The sequence below is a fragment of the Engystomops pustulosus genome, chromosome 2, assembly GCF_040894005.1.
Source record: "Engystomops pustulosus chromosome 2, aEngPut4.maternal, whole genome shotgun sequence".
NCBI lineage: Eukaryota > Metazoa > Chordata > Amphibia > Anura > Leptodactylidae > Engystomops > Engystomops pustulosus.
The window spans coordinates 35754674-35769770 of NC_092412.1; the positions used below are offsets into that span (position 1 = coordinate 35754674).

General features: G+C 41.1%; 1 protein-coding gene across 1 annotated transcript in view; it reads left to right on the forward strand.

The window, feature by feature from the left end:
* DDX10 (DEAD-box helicase 10) overlaps window positions 1-15097 on the forward strand; it is a 123339-nt gene that overhangs the window by 76900 nt on the left and 31342 nt on the right. The window lies entirely within an intron of this gene.

The window sequence follows — 15097 nt, forward strand, 5'->3', positions numbered from 1 at the left end:
TTGGCAGCCCAGCTATATTTAAAAGAAATCTACCGTCAAAATCAACCATTATAAACCAGGGACATTTCTGTGGTGATCTTCTTATAGAAGGTAGTTACCAGAGCCCCTCTGTACTCTGTCTTCACAGGCTGTTACACTGTGCAGGAGCATTTATCCCTCCCTCTGTGTGAGATTACAGCAGCCAAAGGGAGGCACTGAGACACTGTGTAACAGCCTGTGAATCTGCAGCACAGAGGGGCTCTGATAATGTCCCCCACAGCCCTTATGGCTCATTATCATTTTAAAAGTTTATTTTTAGAAGGGAGGAGGCCATAGATAACAAATATAAGAAGATTACAAGAGTCACCGTGCCTGTGTAAGTGTCCCTAGTTTATCATGATGGATTTTGATGTTGGATGACCTGCAGTACCAAATGCAGCCTGTGAATGGCTGTCGTGCCGTTTTTGGAAGAAAATATCCATTTTATTTAACCTCCTTAACAATAAAATTGTTCTCCTAATGAGGGAGAAGGTGTTATGAGAAGCCGTCATTATTGTATACATCCATGGCCGCTTGTTATGTCACGGATATCATGTCTAGGGATGACACGCGTTCATAGTACGCCCCTTGTCGCTGCCCATCATGGCATGAACAATACCCGGATAATTATCTCTACAACATTACTGAAGGGGGGAATAATTATTCTGTCATGAGAGATAATGTCTTGTTCCACTCACTATTAACAAGCACTTTGTCTTCTAACAAAGCGCTAAATGTAGAGCTGTTACAGAGCTGGCACCGCCAGGATTTATATCATCTTCCATAGTGGCAAAAGAATGAAGATTTCCCATTTTGTCTGAAAATTTAGAAAATGTGATAACGAAGAAAAACCTGTTTAACCCCTTCCCGACATTTGATGTAATAGTACTGCATGGGCGGCAGAGACTTGCGGACCTTTGCCGAACTATTACAGCCTACTTCTGATACCGGCTCCTTTCAGGGACAGGTATATCACAGCCGACACCCACCTGTAATTTGCGATTGTGGGTATTAACCCCTTACACCAGCCTGTGGGTATTACGTGCATGACTTCAGCGTGTAAGGGGCTCCGAACAAGATTCGTGCCCCCCCCCACCCCATGCTTACCAGAGGGGGTGGGGGTAAAAGAAATAAAAAGAAATAAATAGATAAATTTACTAAAAATGTCAGTCTTTCTTAAAATCACTTAGCAAAAAGAGTTCAGAATAAGTTATGTGCGGCAAAATGGTAACTCCTCACGTAAAAAATAAGCCCTCGGTCCGCTCTGTCAGCGGAAAAATACAAAAGTTGTGTCTCTGAAAAGATGGTGATGGTAAAACAAATATGATGTTTTCTATATTCATTTTTCTTCTATAAAATTGTAAAAAAAACACACCCAAAAACAATTTAAATCGGGTGTCGCCATAATCAGAGTGATTCATAGACTAAAGATAACGTATTATTTTTATGGTTTGGTGAACTGCCGGTAAAAAAAATATAAAAAAATATCCAAAACCAGATTTGATGAATTAAATTCCCTCCATATGTTCAAGAGTTAAAGGTAGAATATTATAAAGTCTCATCAATAAGCTAAAGACCCACTAAAATGAAGTACTTGTCAAGTGTATCTATTAAGCCCTTATATGTCCACATTGCCAAAAAAAAAAAAAAAAAAGATTATATAGCCCTTAAAAAGTGACGATGCAAATCTTCTCTGAATGGCGCGCCTTCAATGCCCTGGTGAGTGCCCAAACATCAGTTTACAACCACATATGGGGTATTGTTATACACAGGAGAAATTGGGTTACAAACTTTGTCAAGCATTTTGGTATTTTATCCATTGTGAATGTGTAAATTTTTAAAAAAATTAGATTAATTTAGTCAAAATAATGTCAAATTTCAGAATTGCACAAAATTTTGTTTTAACCCATGTAAAACAATTTAAAGGGTTAACAAACTTCACGCGTTGAGTAGTGTCATTTCTATAATGGGATCATTTATGGGGTTTCACTCTTCTTTAGGCCCCTCTAAGTGACTTGCATGCTGAACAGGTGCATCAAAAGTATGATTTAGCAATTTTAAACAAAAATGTGAAAAATGGAGAGCAGCTCAGTGGTTAGCATTACATCCTTGCAGCGCTGGGGTCCTGGGTTTATGTCCCAGGGTCAACATCCTGCAAAGAGTTTGTATGTTCTCTCTGTCTTTGCGTGGGTTTCCTCAGGGTCCTCCGGTTTCCTCCCACACTCCAAAACATACTGGTAGGTTGATAAGATTGTGAGCCCCATGGGGACTGGGACCGATTTGGTAATCTTTGTGCAGCGCTGCGCAATCTGTGTGCAATATATAAATAAAGAAAATATTATAAATTATTAATAAATAAAATTGCACGTAAAGTTCTAACATTCTACAAAAATGAGAGGACGCATAAAAAGACAATGTCACCATAAAGCAGACATTCAGTAAATTTTAGTTATCATGTTGTTTTGGTGTTATGACTGTGTGGAAAAAGTAGAACATTTCTAAAATCGCCAAATATGTGAGGGTTTTTTTCCATTTAATAAATGCAAAACATATCACTTAAATTTTTCAACATGAAGCAAACTATGTCACCTGGTGGTGATAAAGCGTTCTTACCACTTATAATGACACGGGGCAGATTTGAAAAAATGGGCCGTGTCAGGAAGGTATAAAATGGCCTGGTCGTTAAGGGGTTACAGAGCTACTTATCTTATAGATTAATGTCCCATCATTGTTAACCAGATCTATCTCTAAGGGTGATGCCACACATGGCTTTTTAAACCGTTTTTTTTTCCATTTTTTAAGCAGTTTGTGAAAAATGCATGCGTTTTTGGAAAACGCATCTGTTTTTGACAGGTTTGACCTATTATCTTAATTGAAACATGAAGCATGTCAAAAAACACGTGCTTAAAAACTGACCAAAAACGGGTTCAAAACGCCACGTGTGCTATCACCCTTATACTGACAGCCTCCACCCTGCCTTATAATGTGGCTGCACATTCACTCCAATGGGAGAGTCACCTTCCCATAAGAGTGAATGATCTCTTATTTGTAGCCACTACACGGAGATTAGGGACAGCAGTTTGGTGGAGGCCCTGAACATCTACTACTGATCTGATATTGATGATCTAACATAAACATCTGAAAAAAAAAAAACACTTCGTACTAAGCACTGCACCATTTATTGTATAGTGGCTGTGCTTGGTAATGCAGCTAAGCCCTATTCTCTTAAATTGGACTGTGCTGCACTCAGTCCATGTGATAAGTGAACATGGCACGTGAAAATGTGACGTTCACAGAGCGCAGCAAACACTTTCAAGAAACTAATTGATCTGGACCAGGATCGTGTTGATCAAAACTTGATCCTTCACTCTAGAGATGATCAATTTTTAGAAAGCCCCTTTAAGGCTTTGTATGCCGTCCCCTGGTCTCTGCTTGTATATCTTGCCAAAGACAGTCACTTGTGTTAAGCTGCCAGATTTTACACCCCCCCCCCCCCCCCTACATGGCCATGGTAGTTTTTAAAAACTTATTTTTAGAATGTTCTATATATTTTTTATCTTCTTTATCTTTATATTTTATCTTCTTCAGATTACATTTAATTAATGATGCTAAAGTTTAATTGGAGTTGTCCCCTTTAAGAGCAGAGTCTCGTCTGGTTATAAGGGGGACGCTACATGAGTCTTCACCCCTGGATTATGATTCATTATAATGGACTTCTCGCTAGTCATTAGCGTCAGCTTTTGCAGGTGAAGGAGAGATTTTCTGGATGAACAGATGTTGTTCTGCTTCAGAATATCCTTCAAAGACGGCAGTAAATGTTATTACACAGATGTCAGACCCGTGTCAGATCAGGTACCTGAAACCTGCCGTAGGATCACAAAATCCTGGGCTAATATCACAGCGTGACATAGATTTCTCATCTCCTCTTCTGGTGAATACCAATGAGTAGGGAATAATGGCTCCATCTGTATTTCTGAAATATTCTTTACAATTTATAGAAGACCTTTTACCATTTACCATCACATCTTCCAATCTGGTACTAATACTCAACCTAAATACAGGCAATCAAGTAAAAAAAAATAACTTTGTTACACCCTTAGAATGCAGGGGTGTGTCCCTTAGAATGCAGGGGTGTGTCCCTTAGAATGCAGGGGTGTGTCCCTTAGAATGCAGGGGTGTGCCCCTTAGAATGCAGGGGTGTGCCCCTTAGAATGCAGGGGTGTGCCCCTTAGAATGCAGGGGTGTGCCCCTTAGAATGCAGGGGTGTGCCCCTTAGAATGCAGGGGTGTGCCCCTTAGAATGCAGGGGTGTGCCCCTTAGAATGCAGGGGTGTGCCCCTTAGAATGCAGGGGTGTGCCCCTTAGAATGCAGGGGTGTGCCCCTTAGAATGCAGGGGTGTGCCCCTTAGAATGCAGGGGTGTGCCCCGAGTAGGAAAGCTCTGATCTTTCTCCTCACTATGAGGTACATGGCAAAACCTAACTGTTTTGGAATAGTATAGCATATTGTCTTCTGGTATTACAGAACGGCGTAGCAAGAGCAGGAGGGTAGGTCGCCTGCTTCTACCTCAGTGGTGACCTACACAATGAGAAGGTCACGGCCCATGAGGATCCTTTTGTGCAGCGGTCACCTCGAAGGCCTGTGATTGGTGGTAGCAGATGACTATCCCTCAGAACGCATGTCATTGGGCAACCACCTCCTAAGTCATAAGTTTCTTTTAAGTCTCCCCGTTTGACAATGTAATCCAAATTAAGTTACTGTAGAAAATAACTCCCAACCTTTCAGTCCTTGGGTAAAGTCATTTGAGGCGGACGATGTTTCGTCCTATTGATTTTTAGCACTTTTGTAGATAGTTTATATAGTTCAGCAGGGCAGGATGGGGGTGCTGACACTGACGCTATTAAGCATCTTCTCACAGTCCACAGTGTCCCCATGATGGAACCAATTTGTCATCTGAGTGTCACTCCGTGAAATAAACAGTTGATGAACTTCTCACAGACCTGACTTGTTTTCCTTGAGTCGCTGAACAGTCACCAATTTATTTTGTAATGACAGGTAGCGCAGCGATGCGTCTTATCCCTTAATGTCTTACAGAATTATCCGAAAGAATTTAATCAACTTAGTGTCTTCGTTAAACGAGACGGCAGACTTGTAGATCTGCGACTTTCTGTCCTTTACCCACACAGTGCTATGTAACAGGATGCCCCCATCAATGACCGACGAGACACCAACCATTTTGTTAAATTGTTAGTCGTTAACGGCAACTTTTTTTTTTGTGGTGGTTATGTTACCGTTTATGGGTTCCGTATCAAAGTAGGAGGAGGATACAATCTCTTGTATTATAATTTGTGTAGGCACAGAAGGAACTGTCTCCTTGTCCTTTACTGATGGCAGGTGATATGTGTGGGAATCTGACTCTCTTCTGTCCCATGAATAATACTTTTCTACTATAAATGATGAAGCTACAGTACTAACCTTCAGGCACGGAATAATCTGCCTCCTCCCATTATATAGATGCAGATAGTTGCGTATATTGGTCTCCCTTTAAATAATGTGGGCACAGTTAATACAGTTGTCTTGTATCTGGCACAGGTAGGGTTTTATCCTGGTTTCTTCCTGTGAATGATGACCACTGTGCCGCCTCCTTCCGCCTCCATAGGGGTTAATGGTAACACATTTGCATGCCGTGTTTCATCCTGATGCTAGATGCCCTTTAATAGGTAAACATTTGAGATTTCACATGAAATAGGGAATTTAGAAAGAACATTTCAAACTCTACCTGAGGGGATGAATAGTTTAGTGGGGTAATGCCTGGTGACAGGTTAAACAATATTGGCACAGATAGTACTGGTTAACTCTTCATGAGCAATTACTGCCTTTTACAGATATCACAGTATCCTTGTTTCTTATTGCAAATGATGAAGATGCAATTTTTTCGATCTTTTCCTATAAGGCTGTAGGCACAGATAACACTGCATTCTTGATTCTTTCTGAAAATTATGTAGGCTCAAGTACTTTATCTTAAACTTTCCCTGTAAATACTGGCAGTCCCTGGGTTACATACAAGATAGGTTCCGTCGGTTTGTTCTTAAGTTTAATTTGTATGCAAGTCGAAACTGTATATTTTATAATGGTAGATCCAGACAAAAATTGTGCCATGTAGTGGCATACCGTGACATAGATTTTGGCCATGCAGGCAGATAACCACAGGAGGCAGCCGGGGCATTAATTCTTTAGCAATGGGTGATTTTTCAGACTCTTTTGCTGCTTTTTTTTTTTACCTGTTGCTATATTTATTTTTATAAACTTTCCCTGTCACTATTATTGGAGATCACACATCTTTAAGTAGATCCTTTTTTTTAATGTAATAAGAGTCACTCCATGTTACCCAGGTTGTGGTAATATAAATTGCTCTCTTGAACGTGTTTTTTTTTTTTGTCTGCTGTACCCGCCACCTCCTGACACAGGTGAGAACCATTTTTTCCCTTTCAGCTGCATAAATAGCAAGCACAGTGCCAGCAAAACAAATCCCATGCCAAAAGCAATATGCTTTTATCAAGCCGCTAACAATGGCCTCCCATTCACTCCTCGGCTCTATGGTAACGGGTTTAGCGTGCTCTGGAGATGTCAGAACAGATGCGGACACTGGTGGGGTTGCCCACCTACTAAGATGTTAAAAATTTTCAATTGTAGCCCAGGCAACCTGAAAATGCCACATGTAAAAAGTGCAAATTGGACTCCGCGGGATAATAATCTTCCATTTTTTTTACTTTTTTTTTCCCTCTTGGCTTGGAAACGGTGACTAATTTTCATTACGTCAAGACCTGTTTGAAGTGTATAACCTCAGGAGGCTGTATACCTAAGTAGATGATGTGGCCGTGCGTTGTCATGGGACCTTGCGCTCTTGGCAGCTTCCCGTTGATTAGCTTGGGGACATTCGGGAAAGGTCAAGTTACCCTGTGTTTACCTGAGCCAACGTAGGTGGTAGCATGTGTCGGGAAGTGGCTGTGATAGCATGGTACATTTTTGTTTTTTGGATTTGTGTTCCTAGCTACATTCTGTTCATATATACTGAATTTGAAGCCTTTCAGTTTCCAATCTGCACGGTCATGGCATGTATTTTACAGACAACGTACCTATGAATGTCGGCTGAGCCAATTGATTTTAGCTGAATCAGTCAATCATCCAAATGTGGCCAATGTTGATGGAACAAAGTCGGTTGTCGGTTTTTAACAAGCTGGTGACAGATTCCAATAGCCTATGCTATGCCGATATTCGGGGGGGCCAGCTGCAGCCTGTGTGTGCCTTTGTCTCCTCATTTATTCCTTATATGCACCACACCACTCCCCTGCCTGCTCAACCCACATGACAGGGAGTGGGGGGGGGGGAGCTGCATGAGTGTGGAGGAGAGGAGACTAATACAGGCGCAGACAGGCGGAAGTTGCCCTTCCCTTGGGACTCACTGTATGACGCTGGCAGGGAGCCAGGACGTTATGTGAATTAAACTTGTATAAACTATTCTGAAATTATTCAGAATTCTGACAAAGGCATTTTTAAAATCTGCATAGCATAGGCTATCAGAACCTGTCACCAGCTAAACATTACTTACCTGGTGACAGGTTTGCTTTAATTGGCTGGATAGCCTTTTATGGTTGCTAGATGCTATTAAGGAAAGCAATTAAAACCAGGTCTAAATAAGATGCCCAATACTGTGGTTTTAGGGGCAGATTCATTGGTTGGGTTTTAGATACAAGATTGGTGGTGGTCCATCTCTTAGCACCCATACTAATTAGCTGTTTTGTGAGTTTCAGCAAGTGTCAAAATCTTTAAAGAGAACTTGTGTACCAGTTTTTATTCTACTAAACTAGCAGCCCCCGCATGAAGGGTGTGATATGTTCTTTCTGGAAAATTTGCCCGTTTACCCATAATAATATCTCCCCCAGAGTCATGTGAAAAGTATCAGAAAAAGAAGATATGGCTCTGTGTAGTGGCTATAAAGCTCAACTCCCAGCTCACATCACTTTAGAGGGAGTCAGGCTGCAGTAACTTTTGATGTCCATTGCATGGCGCTATCTGCTTCTTCAGACCTGAACAGCCGATCCGTGCAGGGCCTGGGTGTCATGTCCCACCTTTCAAAAATTGATGGCTTTTCCTTAAGGGTATGCCATAAATACTAAAAGAAAAAAAATTATAGACACCTACTTTGAGGATACCTCATAAATTCCAAAAACAGTCTTTCAGAATAAAACCAGATTAATATCAGTGAGCGATGCTGCATCTGTGTCTGACTCCGGGGCCCTGCAGAGATGCTCTTTGATATTTATATTTTCGTGCTGTTTGTTTCCTACAATTACCTGGAGTAGAACATCTTGTTATGTTTGTTACTTTGTTTGATATTAGACTTCATTGTTCTAATTCTCTCTCCCGTACGGAGACTTCACATGATTTTCCTCGGACTACACAAATTATGCTGCAGAATTTATTTATGGGACGATAAAAGAGCGGCATTTGGCTCTGCCGAGAGACGCTATCAGCCAAACGCACATTTCTATCAGCTGTGGATATTCTGCAGCGATTAAGGAATTACATTGTAGCCAGCAGGCTTTGGCCAACACAACGAAACCTTTTTGTGTTCCTTGTCGCTCCTTTATACCAAGGCACCTTAATTGAATAAAGTGGATTGCAGAATAGGTAGAACGACACCTGAGCTGAAGAAGTTCTGACCACTGAAACAGTTAACTAATAAATGAGAATTGTACATTTTTAAAATGGCTAGATTAAGAATTTTACGTATGTCTTGGTGGCAAAGGGAGAGCATAAACTGGCTTGTACAGGTTCATTTTACAAAGTATAGATTTGAAATTTGGAATATTGGATTCCATCAGGGAAGAACAAACCATGTCCATAGTAGTTACAGCCATGAATGTGGTGGTGAGAGTGGCAGCTGCAGCCTGTCTGTGTCTGTCTCCTCATCCCCTTCCCTCCCCACTTGATCAATGCATATGACAGGAAGTGGAGAGGGAGCTGGAGGAGAGGAGACTGATACAGGCACACACAAGCTGCAGCTGACTCCTCCCCAGGAACCTGCCACACGCTGCTGGCAGGGAGCCAGGTAACGTAAAATAAACTGATATAAACTACTGAAATGATTCAGAAACCTGTCACCAGCTAAAAATGTTACTTCTGGCAATAGGTTCACTGATATACAGCAAAAGACAAATCCTTTTAGAAGATAATGGGGCTCTTTTTATAGGTTCATTTTTAAATATTATGGATTATTATTAACTTATTGATGATAAATGCTGCATGACATATTTATGGAATGATGGGTCTCTAACCAGAGATGGTGGTCTTGAGGGCCTTTATTCCAAAAGTCCAAAACACAAGTCTAAAATGTAAGCAGGGTCGTGCGTTGTCTGTAAAGAAGGCGGACAGCTCTCATCCATGACCAGTGGACATGTGATTAGGGGCCCTAAGTGGTTTTGTGGGAACTTAAAGGGTCAATTTTTCTGTTATCATGGAGAAATTTATGGGAGAAAATTTTACCCTATGCCACTTCAAAATTATGGCAAAGAAATGTATCAGAAACCAGATGATTTTATCTGTTTTTTGGATGCTTGCGGAATTACAATGTACATTCCGCAGCGAATGTGCCGACTCATTGGAGGTGCAATGCTCCAGATTAGGCAGTGAAATGGTGACGTGCCATAAATTTGTGTAACCTGCATGTGCTGCACTGCAGTTCTCCATCATTCAAGCGAGCAGAGTCCGGACCTCCAACAGTCTGTGTTCTATGGACCCCTTTAATGATACCACCCAGAATATTGGTATGTTGTGTCTCTTCACATAAGGCATTCCCTTACCGGTCAGTCATTGTGGATGTTGTCTGGCCTCTAAGTAAGTAAATAAGTAAATTTTAGCATTTAAGAAATTGTCCTTCCTGGAAAATATCGTCTTGTCTTCCAAGAAAATTACTGGTGACAATTACTGTTCTCCCGGATCCATTGGATGAATAAGATTCCCAGCATATCGCGAGGTATGACAGATGATTTTCTCCCTGACGGATGAATTCCCCGCAGGCTCTTCCAGCTGTCACATAGCGAGCCTGGATATTGACCATCAGCGTTCATGTGGCTGTCATATCGGAGACACAACTGTCATCTCTAAGTGTGTGTATACCCAGAGATCACATCCAACATGTCGCCTTTTTCTTTTGCACTTTTTCAGTCGCTCACTGCTGGAAATAGCAATGAAAATGCCAGAAAAGCTTCAGTGTTTATTACCTTGCAGATTTTGATTTGGGGTTTGATGGGTTTAAAAGGGGAGCTAATGGAGAAACTGCATACATTTATTCTGCCACGGGATTGGAAAACTTGGGATAAATCTCATGGTTACCACTGAAGACTTTTTTTAAACAAATGAAAAACTATTTCACTAAAAATTGTTACATGTAAAATTGTTCAAGACTTGAGAATACAAAATGATCAGGTAACGAGTTTGGAAATGTGACTGTGGCATAGTTACAGGGGTGGGCAAACTATTATAGGTTCAGTATAGGCCCCCCATAGGGTCGCCCATATTACACTTGAAGTTTCCTGTTTGCTTCGTAGAGATGGTGGTCACGCAACCCCGGGGGCAGAGGGACTCAGGACTTCCCATATCTACTGGTTTCCACCAGTTGGAGTGCGCTGTGCAGTCTCCTCTGCGTCACAACTACTCTCATTCAGTGGTTGGAGGGGTAAGGCAAAGACTGTATTGTGATGGAGAGGGTACAGTGTAATCTATGCACAGCCCCCTACGGTGTCAATCAGGAAAATTTATCAGGCAAAATCTAGCATGGGTGACCGCATTAAGGTCTTATTCCTACCCTGTTAAACTCTTCTATAAGTGGCCAACCCCTTCTAAGCGGGTTGTTGAGAGTTTTATCTATTGACCTCAATCTTTAGCAACGCTACAATATTTCCCCCACTTCGGCTCATACGTGGGAGACGCCTCCTTAGACCAGGGGACAACACAGAAAGTGATATCTCCTGGTGAAAGAAAGTGATGCTACTTATTAGCTGAAGTGGATCCCGTTAACTTTGGGAGGGTCTGAATCTGGAATTGCTTGAGTGGGGTAAGTATGAAGTGTTTTTTTTTGTTTGGTTCTTCTTTCTTGCCCTGAACCCCTGTGGGGTTTCATGGAAAATGTGTAGGCTAATTCTCCCAATATACTGTAACAAGGGTCAAAAGAGAGGTAGGAGACTGTTGACCATACTTAGTTCAGATCCTCTTTGGTTAGGTTTTAAGTATCCTTATTGAACATCCTAAACCTCCATCATCCATGGGTGGGCGACTTGAGGGTTTTGTGCTTGTGTATTGGCTATAACCTACAATCTCTGAGCAGAGGAACAGTGTTATTCCCCTTCTCTGCCTTGTTGAGTTTTCGACAAGTGTAATTAAATGGTCACACAGAGATCACTGAACTTCACAGAGATACAAAGTGCTTGTGTAGTAAGGCAGTGGCAGGCTCCATGGAGTAGAGCGTTGATGAATTCAAGTCTAGTTTGCCTAAAGGACTTATCCCTGTATACCGGTCAGTGATCTCTGTGCAGTGATCCTCCATTAAAAAATTAGTTCCGAGATATAGCTGAAATATTAACATTGTACTGATCACTGACTTGGGTTCAGGAAGGGATATGATGGGTCACACTATTACAGCTCTCTTTACCCCAAAAACCTAAGTAGTTATAGCTGCCACCACTAGTCATATATCAGGCAGATGAGACACCTTGCAATTGCCCTAATACAATTACATTCACTAATTAAGCATCAGTTTAGGTTACGTCTCTTCTGAGATAATGGAATAGGTAGAACACAAGAAGGCTCTTATTAAATTGAAGTTTTAATATGATAAAGGACAGTGCTTACAAACAAGGGGCTTATTTAAGGAAACTTAAAGGGGTTTGACCAAAAGTTCCAGCTTACCCCTTATACTCCTGTGGCTGATAACGTCAAGCACAGATCCCCTTACTGCAAGGTGTAGTCCAATGAGAAAATATTCTAGTCCAGCTTTCAGATGAATAAAATCAGCCTTTATTATTTATTCAGTGTGGCTTTTAAAAGCAGGATATCCCAATACAATGCGTTTTTTGCACTTTTATTCACGACTGCCCTAGTGTAGTTTGTGTGATTTATTCTCACCGGGTGACCATGACCACATACACTGACGTCACTTGATATACAACTTACTAATGTTCTTATATTTAAAGGGGTATTCCCATCTGGCCATTCACATTTAATTAAATTCATTTACCATATGTAAACATTTCTTCAATTGGATGTTATTAAAAAAAAATGTTCCTGTATGAAGATAATTTCTCATAAATGTAGCCATGTTTACCCTTCGAATCGAGATGGCTTCTTCGGATACGGCCACCTCCCGTTTTGGCCACGGTGGCCAGACAATGGGCTATTGAGCCCAGCCTGACCGCTTGGCTTCAGCAATCATTACCATAGGACGGCTGCGGGACAGGTAGTAATTCCTGGACATATACAAAAACTTTTAGTTTCTTTGTGCAATCGCTCCAGCAGAGGTGGGAGTATCCAAGGACACAGTCTTGATGCTAAGGGACCATATGACTACATTTATGAGAAATTATCTTCACACAGGAACGTTTTTTTTAATAACATCTAATTGAATAAATGTGTCTGTGTGTGTACATACATACATACATACATACATACATACACACACTGCTCGGACAGTGGATGGGTGGTGCGCCTGGCAGCCCGTAAGCTGTCTGAGTGGACAGAAAACATGGGCACGGCACGGAGGGGCCCAACGTAGCACATTGACGGGGGGGGGATTTTGAAATGCAGCCGCCCTCCCCCACAAGTCCTCCATTAACGTTTTTATTAATATCATGTTATGACAAGTTTTACAACACTTTTATGCTTCAAAATCTTTAAATGATGAGGTCATGCATCCTAGATGACCACAATGGGGGGTTTTGATGCCCTCTGATTTCTTCTCTTGCCTCTTGTGATCTGTGCCCATACAAATGATTTACCTTCGGTTCCAGCATTCGTCATTTTCCCTTGTTCTTTTCTTGGCAAATATTTGATGGTGATTTGAGCATCAGCACAGAAAGGTTAGAGCTCTACAAGTGCCGTGGCTCCGTGCCAGGCTGTACATTTAGTGAGAACACAGTCAGAGCAATGTAAACCAGTTATATGTGTGCTGGTTACTGGTAAAGAATGATACCCTACAGCAGAATCTTGTTATTGGGCAAAGCTAAGGTTCCACAGTAGGGTTCCTCGTAAAATCTTTGCTTCTATGGAGCCCTTAGGTCTCTTAAGGCCCCAATTCTTGTGATCGGTGTGGGTTCAAGCCCATTATACCATACGTCAAACACGTGGTCGGTGGCGGCAAAGATTTATCAGTTGACATGGGAGATGCTGCATGGTAAAGGGGTTGCCCTGCATCATAATTTTTGTTCTAATTTGCCCCAGGAAGTGTAAAAATAAAAAGGAAGTTGTGCTTACCTAGGTCGTTACCTCTGGTCCTGCCCATTGGTACACAAAGGGACAGCATGGAGGTCAGTGTGCAGCCTCCACAGTCAGTGGGTATGTTTGTTTTTGCATTGGATTGTTGCTGTGACCGGCGGTAAGGGCCAAGGAAAGGACATGTTTCTTATTACACTAATTGAGGTCAATTATGAAATTAGAGCCTTATATAAATTTTAGACTTTTATTTACTGAGTTTTACACTACATAACATGCACAGGACCATACTGAACCAGGTGCTGGTGGTCGCACATGCTCAGTGAAGTCTTCCCAGTATTTCATGTGACCATGATGGCCAATAGAAATGACTGTGAGGATCAGCGCATTTACTGTAAATTCCAGTATAGGAGAGAGGAGAGACTACTTTTTAAGAAGTATTGTTAGCTGCCAGAAGAGGAAGGAGATGTCCGTTTTAGCATAAAATTATGAAATGGGCCTTTAACATTTTTTCTTAATCAATGCAAATTACCTAGTAAGCTTTGATCAAGTTTTTAGTGTGTTTGTTTGCTATGAAGTAGATAAACATTTTTTGAAAACCACTGAAATAGTATTGCAGAGTTTTTGAAAATAAAGTGACTCATCAACTAACACTGTTCAGTGACCTTCGATTTGACACATAAAATTCCACATGTGGCCTATTGTAAATTGTGGTTGCCATATCTAGACGTAGCTTTAACTAAATCCATCATGATAAACAATGGACACTTACTCACAGATCCGGGCACCGTGACTGTGGTAATCTTTTATATTTGTCATCCATGGCCTGCTGTCTTCTAAGATCAACTTTTAAAATTATGTTAATGAGCCAGAAGGGTGAATGAGTAACTGCATGTTTACAGGCTATTAAAGTCTGATGTAACTTCCTCTGCTGCAGTGAGATTACACAAGGCAGAGGGAGGGGAGGCTGAGGCTGTGTAACAGGCGATGAAGCTAGAACACGGAGGGGCTCCGGTAATGCCCAAAGAAGCTTATTAGAATAATTTTAATTGTTTGATGTTAAATAGAAGGAGGCAATGGATAAAAAAATATAAGAAGATTACCACAGTGGCAGTGCCTGGAACTAGGAAGTGCTCCTGGTTTATCATAATTTTAGATTTCCTTTTTAAAGGAATACTAAATCCTAAATTACATACCTCATGTTCCTTTGATCACTTTGAAATAGTTTCTTTTCAAATCCATCTGTTGAAAGGATACAGCCCCTCCCATTCTTTTTATGCAAATAAGTGGCTACCAGTCAAATGGGCGGCAACCTTTTATTGTTTGAGTAATGTAAGAAAATAAATGTTTACTTCCCCATTGGTTAGTAGGATTAATTCTGATCTAAAGTTCCATATCTATTGATGTAGCGGCACAATCAGGACTTTAAAGTTGCTTATACGCCACGTTTTATCTGTAAACGATGAGCTTTTCCTTCCTGTCTTTCTGATGAAGCATTCGGCTTGTATAAATGCTGCCTGTTTAATAGACTTGGTGTCAGGGGACCCACATGTAACACAAATGTATGAAGCGCTTGTTCTGTTTTATGTTATTTTT